This window comes from Acinonyx jubatus, chromosome C1 (assembly GCF_027475565.1).
Source record: "Acinonyx jubatus isolate Ajub_Pintada_27869175 chromosome C1, VMU_Ajub_asm_v1.0, whole genome shotgun sequence".
NCBI classification, from domain to species: domain Eukaryota; kingdom Metazoa; phylum Chordata; class Mammalia; order Carnivora; family Felidae; genus Acinonyx; species Acinonyx jubatus.
In genome coordinates this window covers 89,506,611-89,525,230 of record NC_069381.1, presented here as the reverse complement: position 1 = coordinate 89,525,230, position 18,620 = coordinate 89,506,611, and positions in this window count along the sequence as shown.

Genomic DNA, 18,620 nt, shown 5'->3' with positions numbered 1-18,620 from the left:
CTCTCTCGTGTTTTGAAAATTGACCATCATTTACTTAGTGGTTTGTCTCTTTTCATGCATTAATATGTGAGGTATCATAGTAGATTAATTAAAGGGGGAACTCTCAGAGCTTTTCCACTTCCTAGATTTGTGACCTTGAATATGTTACGTAACCTCTCTAAATCTTAGTTACAACATTTGAAGATGGACAATAATAAAAGTACCTACTTCATAAAACCGTAGTGATAGTTTAATGAAATAATGTTTGTAAATCACTCAATGCAGTTCCTGGCCCATAATTAGTGCTCAATAAATATAGACTCTTATTAAACTGGTGATACACTTTATGAAGTTGATTTACCTTTCCAAAGTGAGCAATGTCACTCTCTTCTTGCTGGCAGTAATCAGCTCCCCAATCTATCTCACAGTGCCACTTTGCCTTGGCCTGTGTGCAGGGACTGGAATGGGATGAGGGAAATTGACTGAATTGGCCTAGAGTCCAGTGTTAGACACTGAATGTGTGGCACCTGGGAAGCTCCCCCTGGTTGACACTGAAGAAGTACCCTCCTTACTGAAATGTCCCTCAAAAGGAACAAAAAAACAAAATGGGTTGAACCAAGGGCAATTAAGTACAATGACAGATGAGAACCTGAGTTTCCCATCCAATTTACTAAAAAGACTCACTCCGGGGAGGGAAGACCACATGTATAGGTTCAAGTTTAAACAGAGAAAACTAGATGCTACGAACATCTCAAAGCCTGCGGGGTACAGAAAAGCAATGTGAATGAGAATCTTTGTACGCCAAGTCTTGAATTAATTGAGCATAGTTTCAGAGAGAAATAATATGAAGGGGAAATCCTTTTAGGTTATTTTTTCCTTCCTTTAATTGTTAAATAACTGAGTCCTCAGAGAGAGACTAATATCCCCACTTTTGCTTTGTGGCCCCTTGGTGCATATGAGACCAAAAGTGATTGTTTGTTAAAATATTTACGTCCTTGGGCTTCACGTGAGCTATTACAATCACTTCAAGCCCGCAGGCCTCCATCAATTTTATGAATGTCATTAATCTTGTCCCTTAACCATCTTGGCCTTCGGTTTTTGTTCTCTTCTACCTTGCCTTGTCCTTGATAGTAAAGAGCAAGGCGTATTCAATCTCAGAAAGGGGGATGAGTCTTTCTTCCTCATCACCAACACAACCTGGCTGTGCACACACTGTGAATTCTCATCACTACTTTTGTCAACGCATTGAAAATTAAGGCATTTTCCTTCCTTTTGCACAAATATTTTATCTTTAAAGAAATTTTAAGTGATATCTCAGAGTTTCATTTGACACCAAGAAGTCTCTGAGGTTGACAAAAAGGGTTGGCTGTGGATCAGAATAAAGAACAAGTTTGAAGAGCAAAGGTTAGGGATGGAATCTGCAAGGGGGATATTAAGCAATTGTCCTCAAGTTCATAGCCTTTAACCAGAATGGTGAAAACACAAATTCAGGGAGTCACAGTTGCTGGTTAACTAGAAGCTGTGCTTTAGTTATTCTGTCATGTATCGTGCATTTGTTCATTCAATAAACATTCATTGAGCTCCTACTATCTGCAGAGTAGAGCACTTTTTGTTCTGGATGGGAAGGCAGACATGTTAATTACTGCTATAAAACTATAAAATACACACATATACTAGGTTACAAACAGATACAATATAATACAGATACAATATAGACATAGACAAAGAGCTAAGGACACCTAGAAAAAGGAGCAATCAATTCTCTCTGGAAACTCTGATAGCTTTATGTCTATCAGACATAAAGGGAAGGGAAAAGGGAGAAGGGCATTGAAATGATGAGATATGCTGGCGTTCACCTGCCCTGCAGGGGCCAGTGGCCAGTGGCAACCTGAGTTACCACTGGAGCTACTAGCAGTCTTCTTTATAGGATGACCGCACATGCTGTTTTGCAGGGGGTGGCTCTGGTTTATACCATTTATACTGGTGTAATTATTAATTCAGTCCCCTTTCACCGTCCAGAGAGAATGACTGGTTACCCGCAGCCCCTCTGCCCTTTGGTAATAGGTGCTCCTCTCTGTCTCTTGCTCTCTCGCTCTAATTTTTCCTCCAGCCTTGCAAAGAGGAAAAGCATTCAGGGCATGACCCTCAACCATAAACCCCGAAGGTGAGGACTGTCAGAGGACTGAAGAGCCATGGTCAGAGAGTATGAGGTGTGGGGCTGAGAAGATGGCCTTGAACTGAGAAAAGGGCAGCATAGGGTGTTCTTTGACTAGGCTTTTGCCTGGAGTTTTCCTTATGTGTTGTGTGGAATATTGCATAACAGATAGTTCATGAATAAAACGTTTTCTGCTTATACATGCTTAATAAATGCTATATTAAGCAGGTGTAAACTGGTTTCTTGACTCAGGATTCCTGATGACATTTTAGGTGCTTGACTCCCACATCATCTCTACACAGAGCTATGTCCAGCACGCCATGTGCCCAGACTTAGACATCCAATCATGGAGCCCTCTCTCTGGAGCATCTTATAGCGTAAGCCTTTATTTCAGGAAACCCAGCTTCAGGCCCTGAACTCCATATGTTGCTGACTTTAGAGAAGATGAAGTTTTCTTTAGTAATTCACTGGCTGTCCTTTATTTATGTTATTGGACTTTTCTACTCAGTTACCATATGTCTGTGTCATTGGTTTATTTGTTTGTTTTTCCAAATGGTTGGTAGATCTGAAAAAATGTTTGTATAAGGAATTCACCACATCATTGTCACTCTGTAGACCTCTTATTTTCTACTTAAGGAAATGGAAGCACAGAAAAATGAAGTAAATAGCCCCATTAAAAATAGATTTATTATTTGTCATCATAAATTTCCCATAGGCTGTTGGCTCATCATCTATGAAGGTGGCAGGAAACTCCTGAGGTAGGGAGACCAGACACCTGAACCCTCATACTCCACCATTCACTAATGACTCATGTAACTTCACAAAAACCCAAGATGCAAGTAGTCTTCTGTATAAATGAGGCATTGTGGGATTAACTGTGTTGTCTCAGTTCTAAAATTCTATATTCCAATATTGTAAGTCTTATTTTGCTTCCAGTATATAGAAGACTCTGGAACAACAGGATGAAGCAATTTGACCTGGAGTAAGTGACCCATCGGAACAGAGTTGGGATCCTGGGGATTGTGTTTCTAGTCAGTTGCCTTTTTGAAAATTCTCTGCCTTCCTTTTTACATTTTTTGAAGTTCTTCAAGATACAAAATAACTTAGGAAAAATGAAGCCCAATGCCCCATACCAACATTTCTTTCATACATAAGTCTCAAAGTTCACTGGGGATTGTAGACTAACATTTCCTAACGTCTCAGTGACACTCCCTCCCCCTCTTCCCACAGATCCAAGAAATTCGGGTCAGAATATAACGAAAGTAGGTGTGATGCCCTTGGCAGGGTGGAGACAAAGACTGAATACATCAACAAATGGCTCTCCCTGTTCCAAAGCCCTCCCCCACTGAAGAGCAAGTCCCAGCCTTTTTCTAATATTAATGAATTACTTTCGAAATTTACACAGATAAATAAATCACTCAGAGAATGTGAAACACTAAAAACAGAAAAGTGGCAGGCTGACAAACCCAGGCCTGGCAAGTGCTTTGATTTATTTTGTCTCTGCGCCTGAGGGACAAAGTAGGTAATTTTCCAGTGTGAGGGTAATTACCCCCGGCTGGGCATCTTGGGAGAGGACCCCTGGAGCTGTGGGCTGACCTTGGCACTTTTATCTTTAAGTTCACGCCCACATACCACTGGAGAGAAATCCTATATTGCAAAGAGCTGCTCTCTTATTCCCCCTCACTTGCTTGGGGTCACTGGATTTGTTCTATTCTCCCTAGTTTTCTCCTCGCAGAAGAATTAAAAGCAGGTGGTGAAAAGTGCACCGGTTAAGCTAAACGTCAAGTTCGAATGCTGTCTTTTTTGGTCACGGCCGAGATCTGAGTCTGCCTAGATCTAAGTGACCTCACCTTCGAAACCCTAAAATTGTCATGTGTCTAGTGCTTCAGGTATAAGTGGCTAATAAAAAGTCAACTTGGATTAGTGAGAAGCAGCTTTCTAATAGAGCGGACACAATCAAGCGGGTCAGTAGAGGGGATATGAAAGGATCTTCTCTTACAGCGGAAGGGGCATTTCAGAGCGAGCCAAATGCTTTAGAGGAATTTCGGAACGTTCCATCTCCCTAACACAATTTAATGCGTTTTATAATTAGTTGGGGATGTGCCAGAGAGCTTTAGATTGCCTCATTTTCTTCTTTAGCTTTTGATTCGGTTCTACTCTTTCTTTGTAGCTCTATATTACATTTACAAAAATGGGACCATTAGCATACCCCCTCCTGTTCAGCGAACTTTTCTTTTCATTTAATGGTGAGTTTTGAGTATCTTGCTTCAAGGATCACTCAGGGCTTAAGAATGGAGCTGCCAGGTGTGAATCCCAGTTCTTCCACTTATGAGCTGTGTGACTTTGAACAGGGGACTTGACACATCTGTGCTTCAGGTTCATCATCTTTAAAATAAGGATGATGATAGTATCTTACCTATAACGTGGCTATGAGGATTAAATGTTACGAAGCCTGACATATATGTGAGGCATATGTGAGTGTGTGTATGTGTGTGCATACAGGTGAGTGTGTGTGTATATATACATATTTTTTCTAGTCACTCAGTAGTTTTTCATTTTATGGATATGATGAAGTTTTGGGGTGATGGTGGGGTGGTCTGGAGCCGACAGCCAAGAAAGAATTCTGGAAGACGTCTTTGGTACAAAGACGCTGGGATCATGATGGGTAACTCATTATATACCTTCAGGTGGGGGGGGGGGGGGTCAGGGATGGAGTAAGTCTGTATAGAATTTTGGAAGCAAGGTTTCCAGGACCTTGAGGGACTAGCTGTTGCTAGGGAAACAGCATTTAATAAAACCTCAGTCATGAGACCCTTCAGATGTATATTGGGGGGCCATAAGCTTGGAGTATGATTGCCAGCATGTATTTTGGGGCAGTTGAGATAAAGGAAGTTGACTTACAGGATCCTCGAGGTTGGGGTAATGTTAAGCCAAGGTTCTTTTTTGCCCCTAGCAAAGTGCCATCATCCAGGCAGCTGAGCTCCTAGAGGAAGGTCACTCTGCCGGTTTCAAGGACTTGTCTATGGGCTATAAGCAGTAAGGGAATTTAATTTTTAATTTGCCTTAGTTTCCCACATCACCATGGCAAGCACTTAGACCCCTTTCCTTTGTTCTTGTAGCCAGGAGTGTCCAAGGAATATCACACAGATCCCACCTGTGGGGGGTGGGGTGCCAGCCTGCATTTTGCCCTCAGCCTGCCCCAAGCTCCCTCATCAGATATACCCTAATTTATTCAATAATTCTACAGCTGACAGTCATTTGAGTTATTTATTAATAATTTTCCTTTATATCCTTTTGTACACAATTCTGTGCACATTAGGGCTAACTATTAAGACTTTTCACATTTTCTCCTCATCTTTCCCTATAAATATTAAACTATATTCCTTCTCTTTATATCTCCCCCACCCCATTATACTTTCTAATTAAAATGAGGAAGGTTTTTTGACTATAGAGACAGAGCTCAGTTCACATATTTGTTCTTTTAAAAGGTCCAGCTTCTAAAAGCTTTCTTTTTGCCATTGCCCAGTGAACTGGCTACATTCTTTTATTCTGGGCTTGATTACTTAGGTCATAAAGAAAGCAAAAGTGGACATCTTCTTAGCAGTTTATTTTTATCATCATTCTTCATCTATCACTTTTGCAGCTGACATTTTATGTTAAGGGTCACTCTGCTCCTGACTTTTGTAACTTTATTTCTACAACTCTTCCTCTGCCGCTTCTCTCTCCCAAGTGTGCGGGTAGTAGGGTTAAGGGAGATAAATGAGACACATTCTTGCAGTCAAAGGAGCTAAGGGAAGAGGAAAGACAGCAAATGTGGTCTGACTTGTAGCAAGACTGACACAAATACTATTTGATACTGAACAAAAGAAGTAAGCCTATCAAGGCAACATGGTGTGAAGATCCCTATGAGAAAGAGATTGCAGAAAAGGAAGCCAGAGTGAGGAGTGATTGCTTATCTGCTCCTTGCCTCTGGGTCTATGAGGCAAAGGACCTGAGGCTGGTGGTAGGTCAGAAATACCACCTTCTATTGAAGAGGATACTTGAGCTTGAAATTCTTTTAAAAAATGAATAGGAAAAAATTAGGACAGTACAAAAAACAATACACTGAAAACCATTTAAGATTCAAAAAATTGAAAATTCAAATATGCTAAATATCTACCATTTACAAAAAAAAAAAAAAAAAAAGGAAATGTTTACCCAAATGCCCATGTGATTAAAAAAAAAGTCACTACCAGGTTTAAAATAAAAAATAAAAGTATATTTAAAAGTCAGCTCTATCTTTGGACGCCTGGGTGGCTCATTTGGATAGGCATTTCATCTTGATTTTGGCTCAGGTCATGATCTTATGAGTTCTAGCCCTGCATCAGTCTCTGTGCTGACCATGCAGAGCCTGCTTAGGATTCTCTGTCTTTCTCTTCCTCTCTGCCCCTCTCTTGTGTCTCAAAATAAATAAATAACAACTTTAGAAAAACCTAAATAAATAAATATAAATAAAAGTCAACTCTATCTTGAGTTATTTTTGAAGTAAAAACAACTTCAATAATTTGGACAGTAAAATTGCTTTCTCAGTGTTCTTCCCCCCAAATGACCAAAATGTTATATTTAGACAGAATTGTTTAATTAAAACATAAATGGAAAAGTAGAAAATGTTGATTTTCATTTCAAAATAATTCACTGATATGCTTAAGTTTTCCACAATCTTTTGCACCAGTGAATAGTAAATTCTAAATTATTTTGAGCTTTTCCAAAAAATTATCATTTATTTCCAATAAATATTCAATTTCCTATTGATTGCTTGTTCCCTCCTTCCACAAGGAGCAAAAGAGAATTCCACTTCATAGTATCAAAATAATCATCATTCTGGAAAAAAAAGCCTTAATGAATGTTTCTGTGGGCTTTGGGAATTCTACCAACCCAGGATAAAAGACAGCCAGACATACATCAATTTTTATTGTTATGTTCACCAAACTCTCAGATTTACAACCCATTAACTATAAATGCACCCAGAAACCAAAATTATGTATGTTTTGTAGCAGAAACTGTTAGTTGTACCCACAGCCCTCCTGGTGAAGGGGGTCCTTAGGTTAACTAAGGAAATCAAGACAATTGCTTTTGTTACTTTCCAGTCTGGCTTGCCTCTGAGGTTATTGGTGAATCGCTTCTGACCTATGATACTCAAGAAGAAATATGTTTTGGGGGGAGTGGAGGACTACCAGGAACCTACCCCTTTTCTGCCGTGAATATAGCAGTTATCTTGAGACCAAGAGGTGGCCTTCAAGATGCAACAGCCCAGGTAATTCCAGAGCCATGTGTCCCGGAAAGGTTGAGCCACTGAACCAACTTCGGCAATATCCTTTCCCCAGACTTCTTTTACCTAAGAAAAATGATTTCCTATTGATTTAGGACTCTGAAAAGTTGAGTTTTCTGTAACTTTCCCAGAGAACACTCCTATTAGATATAGTGAGCAAATTTGGTCTTAAATTGTTTAATTTATATATCACACATAATCATTAATAACAGGCATTGATTCAACATCATTCATCCATCTATCTAGCATCTATTCATCTATTTATCATCTATCGATTCATTTCAGTAATTGAGAAATTTCTATGACTTAACTTGCAATGTTTGTGGGCTACAACTGTACTCCTGCCCATGCTGTCCTTCAGACCTCAGCTCAATCCCTTGCTTTTCAGAGAAGTGTCACCTAACATCTCGAAAGCAGTAAGACCCTCTTCATTTGGCACCAGTGACATTTGCTTTTTTACACGGACTTTTATGATTTTTTTATACTAAATTTTAAGCTGTAGGAGAACAGAGAGCATATCTGTTTTTGCTCATGTTCATACACTCAATTCTGACTCAGAGCCTAAATAAACAAATATCAGACATATGACACATATTTACTGAACACTTAATATGAGCCTAACATCTGTACCTCAGAGAAAAATCAGGCTTTCACCCTACTGCCCTTTCTCTCAGCTCTATCATGCACTCTCCTCCTGTCCTGTGATTATCTGGTGTAATATGTCAAGGCCCACGTGCTTCCCAGAATCTTCTTCTCTATGTAACTCTGAGGGGTTAGCCTATCAACATTCCTTTTCTGCCAGCGTCCCATGTTCAGCCAAGTGTTTCCAAGAAAGCCATTTTGTTCTTGTTTTTTAGCGTTAAATCATTTACAATAATTCTGGACAACCTGTGTTTGTAAATAACAACAGCAACAGTACCAATAATAAAAATTAGCACTTACTACTTACTAGGTACCACACATCATTGTAAGCATTTTCAATGTATAAATCGTTTAATCACCAAAATGATTTTATGAAGTAAGTTGGTATAATTACCTTCAGGTTACAGGTTTCCTATTGTCCTAGGTCATATAGCTTGTTGTGCTGGAACTGGGTTTAAACTCATGAAGGTACAGTCTTTTTATTTATTTACTTATTTTTTAATTTATATTTTAAAGTTTATTCATTTATTTTTAGAGACAGAGAGAAAGCACGATGCGGGCGGGAGGGGCAGAGAGAGAGGGAGACAGAATCCCAAGCAGGCTTGAACTCACCAGCCATGAGATCATGACAGCTGAAATCAAGAGTCGGCCACTGATTGAGCCACCCAGGCACCCCATGAAGCTGCATTCTTAACCATTACACTAGAGTGATTCTCAAAGTGGGGTCCCCAGACTAACAGCATCGGCATCACCTCAGAGCTTTGGTAATAATGCAAATTATTGAACCTCATCCCAGACACACTGAATCACAAACCCTGGGGGCGAGAGGCCAGCAATCTGTGTTTAAACAAACTCCTCAAATTGTTTTGTTTTGCACACTAAAGTTTGAGTTACACCGCATTACACTATACTGTCTTACACAGGGTGATCAAAACTAGCAGAATGCTATGAAGGTGAACTCAAAAAAAGTAATGCACTCCCCAAACTCCAAGGAAATAAACGCTGGAATTGTTCTAAGGTAGGGACTAGCCTCCTTCCAGCCTCTCTTAATCCCAGGGAATGAATGAATGAATGCTTACTATTATGCTTGTGAGGATAATCCCTGTGTGCTGGACATGGGAGAGAGTTTAAGCAACAGTATGGAGGATGTCCAGCTAGGTAAAAAATACATATTTGAAAATAAAGAAGAAAGAGAAGACTATGACCAAACCCTTAAATTGTAGTAGGCTGGCTTTCCCAATGCCTGTTATAAATCTAGGTCTGCTCTCCCTATCATTACCTGGATGGAATAAGAAAATTTAAGGTAATTACATTGTTGAATTAAGAAAGCATAATAAGGTAACTGAGTTATGCCAAAAATATATAATACACTCATTAGTTCAATGTACATGGGATTTGAATTTTTTGCTCATTTGTATTATTTGTGCCATGCCTAACCACTTCTTTTAGCTCAGATAATCAAATCTGGAATGTATGTGTATGTGCAGTTGGGACTAATTGGTGTAATTAATGTATGTGTAATGGCTTTGGCCGGCTAATGTCTGAAGGGAACAGAAAAAATAAGCAAATTCATGAAGTAGGTTTTAGATTAGCATCTATACCCCAGATAATTTTTTTTTCAGCAAGAAATTCAGCCTTCATTATGGCCTTTAGTTAATAAAGATGTGGTTGGATTTCACAAGTGAACTTGCTTCACCCTTAAAAGTCCAGTTTAGCAAAGTCATTTTACATAAACTATAAGCTGCCCAAAGCAGAAACTTTCAGTTAGAGACTCCAATAATATAAAATAAACTAGAAATATAATTATAAAGTAAACTTACAATTACTTTTTTCTTTCTTTGTGAAAATGTTGAGTTAGCTTTCTTTCTTCATTTCATTTGTGCGTGTGTGTGTGTGTGTGTGTGTGTTCTGCCTTATTTTAGAAAGGATTTGAGGCTGTTTATGGAAAAAAGTGCCCAATAATGAGAAAAAAAATTATAAATAAATTGGTGAGAAAGAAAAATGAGGGTTGATTTAAAAAATGATATCTTGACACTTGTACTAAGTAAACTTAAATATGTTATAGTGAGGTTCAAGCTCGAGAAACACATAAGGAGCCTCTGGGTGATGCAGGCATAGCCCGCTCCTGTCATGAAGAACCTGACAGTTCAGCATGAGGATGAGGGGATATTGGAAACATACACTCTAAAATCTTCATTTTCTCCTTAATTGTTTTAGCGTCACTATGAACACGGTCAAAGAATTCTTGCCAATTGGGTTAAGTGGTAAACCAAAAGACACATCAGTTTGTATGTCACAAAGATAAGGTATTACAAACTATACCTAAAAAAAAGTTGTGTTTTTTTTTTCTGATTTTCACTGTTGAATTTTATTAACCAAAGTTTTTCCTTTTACATCTGCAAAAGCATGTGTTAATATTGTATTAATATTTAGGTTGCTGTAAGTTCTTATAAACTAGTGTTCTTACTAGCACTTGTTACTTTTTCTTTCTCTATATGAAACCATCAAATTTATATGAATATCAATCACCCTCACTAGGATCCCGGGGAAAACAATCCCATAGAGGAGGATATGAGAACAACAATTAATATGCAGTATTAAATCTATCAGAAGGGTATGGAAAGGAACACTCAGTCATTCCACTGGATTTAATTTGCCGAGAGAAACAGCCTTCACACCTGAGTCACAGTTACAGCTTGGTTTTCTCTCAATTAAACCCATGCTTGTCTGAAGCAATGAGGGTTTGGAGGACAAGAGCAGGGCACATGTTAATGAAGTCTCCTGCAGAACAAGGGCATTAAGCAGAAAGTGTTGCAAGGAGGAATCACATAATCTGTATTTAAAATTTCTTATTAAGCAAGCATTTAAGACTTCATTTTACATCAGATATGCCACAGAAAACCAGCCATAAAAATCAGAGACTATTATAGGTTGCAGTCTGAGTGCAAGCCATCATGAGATTATTGTGAAATATATATTTTTTAATTAAAACAGGAAAACTCTATAAGGTTTTAAGTTTGCTGTAAAAGTGGTTTCATCTAGAAATTCTCAGCTTAGTGTTTTGCAGGCTTGTGTTTAGAAATGGTATTATTTAAAGGGCCATCCAAATGTGAGGCTGTAGGATAATGTACAGGCACATAAGACCAGGGCATTTAAAATCAGTTTATCTCGATAACAATTTTTTTTTTAAAGTACTTGCTATTTACTGATGCTTTGTAGTACTCCCCCGAAACAGGATTACATCTATTAGACCCCTGGGTTAAACTGTGATACATGACAGCTTTTATAGAAATAGAATTCCAGTCCCTGCCAAATTCGCTTAAAATAACGTTCTTTTATTACTTGCTCTTTTACTTAAGCGTCATTGCTTTGTGTGAAATATCTATTACTGTCAATGGCTCAGGTTTATTGTGGATAAATGCATTTATCGGTAAATGTATGTTGAGTACTACCATACACCGGCCGTTGGTTTATGCTCTCGGGATAGGAAAATAACTCTAATAAACAGTCTCCGTTTTTAAGGCCCTTAGAGTCTACCTAGTAGAAGAGACACATGAATACACCCAGTGCAGCAAATGCTGACACAGAAGCAAGTGATGGTTGCCACAGGAGCACAAATAGCATTAAGATGGAGAAGGAACTCTTTCACCACCTACTGCTATGGAAGGACATAGGAGCTATGTCTTGAAGGAAGGAGGAGTTACTGCAGCAAGGGAGGAAGTAGGAATGGTAGGGGGCGGCTTCCAGGAAACAGGAAAATTTGTGCAAGTCGGACTTATAGGCCATCGTAGTATGTTTTGAGAACTCTTGGTTTTACAGTGTGGAGCATAAAGCGTTTGTATATGTGTGGTGTATGCATCAAGATGGCAGGGCTATTTGGTGGAAATAGGGCTGAAAGGCCATAGTCAGTGGCTGGATGACAAAAACACAAGAAAACCCACAGACCACTTAAAAGAACCTGGGCTCATTCTGTGGCTAACATTAACCCACTGAAAATGCATGAGCAGGAGAATAATGCGATCATATTGGCATTTTAGAAACCTGAGGGTAAGTAGATGAAGGGACAGGTGAGGTTGAGGATTCTTTCCACAGTGCTCTTGCTGTAATAAGAGCATTTCTTGCCAATGGAAAGAAAAACCTGTGAATGATAATCTTTAAATCTTTATGCTTCACTAAGATTTTTAGAGTTGATGGAATCTGTAAGGAAATTTAAAACTCTGATTCTTTTTAAACAATTTTTTAAAGTTTATTTTTATTTATTTTGAGAGAGAAATAAATTTATTTATTTATTTTATTTAATTAATTAATTAATTAATTTATTTATTTTATTTATTTGAGAGAGAGCAAGCGGGGGAGGGGCAGAAAGAGAGGGAGGCAGAATCCCAAGCAGACTACATGCTGTCAGCACAGAGCCCAATGCAGAGCTCGAACTCACAAGCCACAAGATCATGACCTGAACGGAAGAGGCGGACACTTAACCAACTGAGTCACCTAAGAACCCCAGAACTCTGCTTTTTTTAAGAGAAGAATATTCAGCCACTAAATTAATATGTTAGAAGCATTTTGTCCTTCATGCTGTCATTTATTTGTGTTTGTTTGTTTACTTTATAATTAAACTTTCATCAGAGTTCTCTACTAGATGGTAAGGAGCATGAAGGAAAGTTCATGGCTACCTTATTCTCAGAGGTCAGCATAGCATATGACATTTACAGAAGTATAGCATATACTTCTTGAGATGACTGGAACTGACTAGAAGTTTTGGTCCCTAAACTTTCACTGAAATGTTTTGTTAGGTCACCTTCAAGAAGAACAGAATTAAACCATCTATATTTTCTGTCCTATGTGGTTATCATACAGTTCACACTGAGAATGGTTGGGAGGCTCTCTGCCTGGCTATCTTAAAAAAAATCTAGCAGCAAACTAGTATAGGTAAAAAATCATTCGCTTCCTTGGAAGTGAGACCCATTGATCTCTCCAGTTCACTTTGAGGTTCTTCAAAGAGTAAACTCTTCATAGTCTTCATGCTGGGAGACAAAAGTGTCACTGATTTATGTGCTAAGCAGCATCCCATCAGACAGTGGGATATTTTAGGGCTGCCAGCCAGGAGTGAGAGGGCCAAGGAAAACTTAGAAGCTCAAATTAGGGGCAGAGAAGAAATACACTGATTATGGGATGTTCCCAGAATCTGGTGGTCAAATAACTAGGTAACATTGCATTAGAAGTGAAAATGAGGCAATTAGTCATTTTTGTCTCTCTGCCTACAAGCCCACTCACCATGCACACTTCACCGATAAGCTATAATTTTTCCTAATTGTGTTTGCTTAAGTCCTCCTTCACCTCCAATTAATACTGTCAAACTTGTTTGAGATGAGCCTCCTTGGGCTAGATTCTCTCATTGCTGATCAAGAGGCTGTGATGTGTGATCTAGAAGCATCTATAGTGTACCAAGTACTGCCCCATTCAGAAGCAGGTGTAGTATCCTTACTCTCAAGTGCTTGCTCGGATTGTTGTTGGGAAGACAGAGAAGTGTGTCAGTCCTACAGGGTATTAAATAAAATGTATAATAGAGGATGACATGTGTTTTTATTAGAGGACATTGGAAGTGCAAAAGCAGCCCTTTGGGTGGGGGTAGTGCGTGGGCAAGGGTGAGTATGAGCAAGAGTTAACGAAGAAGAAGATGGAAGGGAAGGGGCTTCCTCCAGAGTAGCCAGTGGGTTTGAAATACAAAGTGAATGAAATAGCACGACAGCTTATAGAACCACAAGGGGAAAAAGCAGGTATCACGGGAATTAAACTCTGATCCTGTTCCCTGTCTTCTCAGTATCTCACCAACCTTTATTTCTTCTTTTCTGGGTTACCGATTTTCAGCCGATTTGTTTTCTACCATTTTGTTTCTGACAGTGTCACCTGCATCTGTGGTTCTCCTGCCTCTCTGCTCTTTGGCTGCTCCCCTTTCCCCCCGGTGTCTCCTTACATGTAGGATATAACCAAGAAATCCGCCTTTGGTCTTCTTGAGGTTTTGCTTTGTCATGCCTTCGTGGAGTACTTCATTTACTTCTGTGAGTATAAGTAGCACAGAGTGTTGATTTCCAAATCTCTGTCACGAGATCTGAGCACATCCAAGCTCAGCGTATTAGCTGCCTCCTGGATATATCCAAAAAGGTGTTCTACATGTACTTCAGCTCCAGCAGAAACTTATCTTAACCCCCTCTGTCCAAAACAAAATTTGTTCGGTTTCCTATAATCTTAGTTTGCGTTGGCAACATCATTGTTTAAATAGCCTCTAATCTAAGGGTGCCTGGGCGGCTCAGTTGATGTCAGCTCAGATCATGATCTCCCAGTTCATGGGTTCAAACCCTACATCAGGCTCCATGCTGGCAGTGTGGAGCCTGCCTAGGATTCTCTCTCTCTCTCTCTCTCTCTCTCTCTCTCTCTCTCTCTCTTTCTCTGCCATGTCTATGCTCTCTCTCTTTCTCAAAATAAAGAAAATAAACTTTAAAAATCAATCAATCAGTAAATAAATAGCCTCTAACCTAGAATCTTCTGTGCCATCCTCAAATCCTGTCTCACTTCTACCATATCACTTCCTAAAAGTTTTTCAGATGATCCCGCCAAGTTTTCAATTACTAGTAAGTTAGACTTTTATCTCCTTCCTGCTTGTATTTCTATAATAGCTTTCTAAAATGAACTCCCTGACACCAAGGATTGTTCTTACTGCTTCTGGAATTATCTCCTACCTTTCCCTCAGAACAATAACACCAAGATCAACAATAAGAAAATTGATCACGTTCTTCCTACAACATTAAGCACAACTGTCTTACGGAGTATTCCTTTACAATTTTCTTTCAGACGTCTGATTACAGCAAAGAGAGCCAGAATATTATATTTGATGTTGGTATGACCTTATGCTTGTGTGGCACTTGATAATCACCTTTGTTTTTCTTTTTTCTTTTTTTTGAGAGAAAGGATGAGCAGATCTCGGAGACAAAACCTTCACAGGTAAAAACATCTAGCCAGAGTTCAACAAGAATATTTTGCTTTTATAGTTATTTTAGGAATCCCCCAGACCAGATTTCTCTTCCCTTTCTGAGCTAAGCTCTCCTTTTATTCTTTCAGTTTCAGGGAGATGGGCATAGAAAAGAGACACACACCAGTTAAAATTTTTTCTTTGTATTTAGCCTCCTTTTTTTCTCTCTCTCTCTTCAAGACAATGCTGAACAACATGGCTACAGTATTGCAGTACTTTAATTCTCTGATCAAAGGTGGGATGACTTCAGTAGGGCCTCTGAACTAAAGTAGGGTGGATATTCAATCCACAGCCTGATAAATGGGCATGATCAGGCAATGGCAGACTAACAGCCTTTATTAACCCCCTGGAAGAATCTACATGCTTGGGTGATGTCCCAACACAATTCTCTAGTTTCATTTTAGTAGAGTCACAGTGACAGCCAGTGTTTCCACTGGAAGCAAGTGGCTTTCTATTCACTATTATAAGTATTAAAAAACAAGAAAGTACAGTTTATGGTTAAGAAACTTTCTTCTAGGATTTTTCCCCCAAATAGTACACGTTTTCTTTCCTTGATGCATTATCTGTATAGTTTGTCTTTGGAAAAGGGGCATAAATCTTGGTGTAGCTTGCTTAATGGTCACAGTTTGTTACCATTTATTTCCCTCTGCTAAGAAAGAAAACAATTTCTATTTGCATGGAGTGTCAGGAGTCTTCAGGCCATCAGACTCAGGATGGTTCACACTGATACCTTCCATTTTACTGGGTGATACACGTGTGCCATTTTGGACCAGGATGTCAATCTTCCTTGTAACAGAACTACTGATTTAAAATCATGATATTTAAACTAAATAATCAATACTATGGACAGTACATGGATTTTAACAAAAATCTTCAGGATAGTAGATGAAAAATCTGAAATTTAGAGAACCACTGCCTTAGTGGGAAAAGTAAAACTTTCTGTAGCCCAGCATCCTAGGTTGGAATCCCAGGTTTTAGCCCCAACATGAACAATCACCGAATCCTATTTATTAGTTATTATTCTGCAGTTTCTCTCCCAGTTCTTCTTTCTTATGTTGTTTGTTTTCTTCCTCCTAGTTCCCACAGGGAAAAAAGAAAGTACACATCTGGCTCCAACCTACTTTCTGATTCTTATCTTCCACCAAAAAATCCAGTTAAAGTGGGAATTTCCTATTTTTTAAGGGTGACCTGTGTCCACACTGATGTCGGACTTACTAGCACTTACTTGCCTGGTGTGCTGATGGCCCTCTGTCAACTCACCATCACTTCCTCTGTAAGGCAGAGGGGAAGCCAGGAAATGCTTTTTCCAGAATTCCTTTCCCTGAATGGATATAGGATAGTTTGCCAAGAAAAAAACACTAATACAAGAGTAGGAAGGCATAAGGGAAGGCGAAGTCATTATGTTCCAAGCACAGTGGCAGCCAGGCATTGAGATTCAATGAGCAGGATTCCCCACTCCCAGCCCAGCACACTTGTGAGAACTCCCCCATCTCCATCTAATGCTGGTGGCTTTCTTGACCTTTGATCCCAGTTTTTCCCTTGGTTGTCTAAGCCTCTGGTTCCTATGCTAAACATTTCATACCTGATATATATCAAGTGGCCTTTGCTTTTTAGACTGACACCTAACTGACCCACTTGATATGTTTTTTCTCTTACAAAGCCCTCTCTCTAAGTCTTACCCATCAATCAGAGTCCCAGCTTAAATCCTACCTTTCAGAAAATTCTTTTTCTCCTTCTCTCTGAATTAGAGATTTCCTTTCTTCTTCCAAACTTTCTGCTTTTCTAACTTACTTCCCTTCATTTCTTTTTTCTTTCTATCTCTCTGTGTCTTTCTGTCTGTTTCTCTATTCTCCCTGTCTCGGTATTCCTGTCTCTGTCTTCTCTTTCTTTCTCCTTTTTCTTAACTTCCTTCTTTTCCCTTCCTTCCCTTCTCTTCTTTTTCTTCTTTAAATGCTTTTTGAGCAGCTACCCTTGGGCTGCTTATCTATTATTGCATAACAAACCACCTCAAAGTCAGCACTATAAAATAATGGGGCTATTTCATCATGTGCACAGATTTTTTATGAGTCAGGAATTTGGAGAGGGCACAGAGGATTACGTGTCTCTTGCCACTACTATGAGAGCCTCATGTGGGAAGACTCAGAGAGCTGAACAATCTGGAAACTCTCTCACTCAAATGTCTGGTCTTAGCTGGGCCGATCTCCATGTATCTCAAATTTTCTTATATCATGGCAAGTGAGTTCTGAGAAAGAACATCCCAAGAATTAGAGTCAAGAAGCTGAATATTCTAAGAGAACTAGGAGGATGCTTTTGGCTTTTTGTTTCTTAGCTTTAGAAGTCACATAGGATCACTTTTGCTATACCCTATGGTTAAGCAGACACAAGTCCGTCTAGATCTAAGACATGGGGACAATGACCCCATTTATTGATGAGGAAGAATCAAAGATTTATGGTGCCATGTTTTAAAATGCTTATACTGTTACAGCAAATACTTGGCACCCAGAAAGAGACAAGCAACATGTGCTCGGGGAATCAGAAAAGACAATTTATTTCGCACCAGTGCCGGCCCAACAGAGTCACCTCCAAAGGCTGATCCCCGAGCCCTGGCGCTGGTCTCCTTTTATGGGTGGGATTGCAGGGGCTCAAAGGAAAAAAAAAGGCAGGGGAGGGGGGCACTTATCGCTTGTGCTATGTGGGCAGTTGGAGGATGCAGGAGGCAAGCAATATTACAGAAGCCAAAAGCATGCAAGGGGAGTATCTGGCCTTGGACATCTGGCTGGTCCCTTTTTTTATCTGCTTTTGCCAGATTTCCTTCTCAGTACATATACACCAAGTCCCAGTGAGGTTCTATGCTTAAAAAAAAAAAAGATGAAAAATACACTGTCTCTTTATTTCCTCAGGGTACTTTGTTGGTTTGTTTGTAACCATGCAGCAAAACCTTTAATAACATTTTGGACAGGTTTAGCTATGACTGAAACTGGTCATTTCTAAACTTAAGTTGGGTGAATGGCAAGAGTGCAGCGTAATACCATCATTGGACACTGTCAACACAAGTTCGAAGAATGAACGGCCACCTCTTCTTCAGATGTAGGTCCTGGGGCAGTTGACACTGGATGCTGCAGTCAGAAACACATGGCCATGTCCCTGCTGCGTTTCTGGAGGGCTGAGCCTCTGCTACTTAGGGGGTGTCCTTTCTATGCTGGATCTTGTCCTTTATCTTCTTTCTTTAAAATTTTTATATTTATTTATTTCTGAGAGAGAGACAGAGAGAGAGATACAGCGCGGGGAAGGGGCGGAGAGACTGGGGGGGGGTGACCCAGAATCTGAAGCAGGCTCCAGGCTCTGAGCTGCCAGCACAGAGCCTGATGTGGGGCTCAAACTCACCAACCAGTGAGATGATGACCTGAGCCAAAGTCAGATGTTTAATTGACTGAGCCACCCAGGCTTCCCATTGTCCTTTATCTTTTTGATGGTGATACTGGGCTCCACCTCCAGGGCAATGGTCTCTA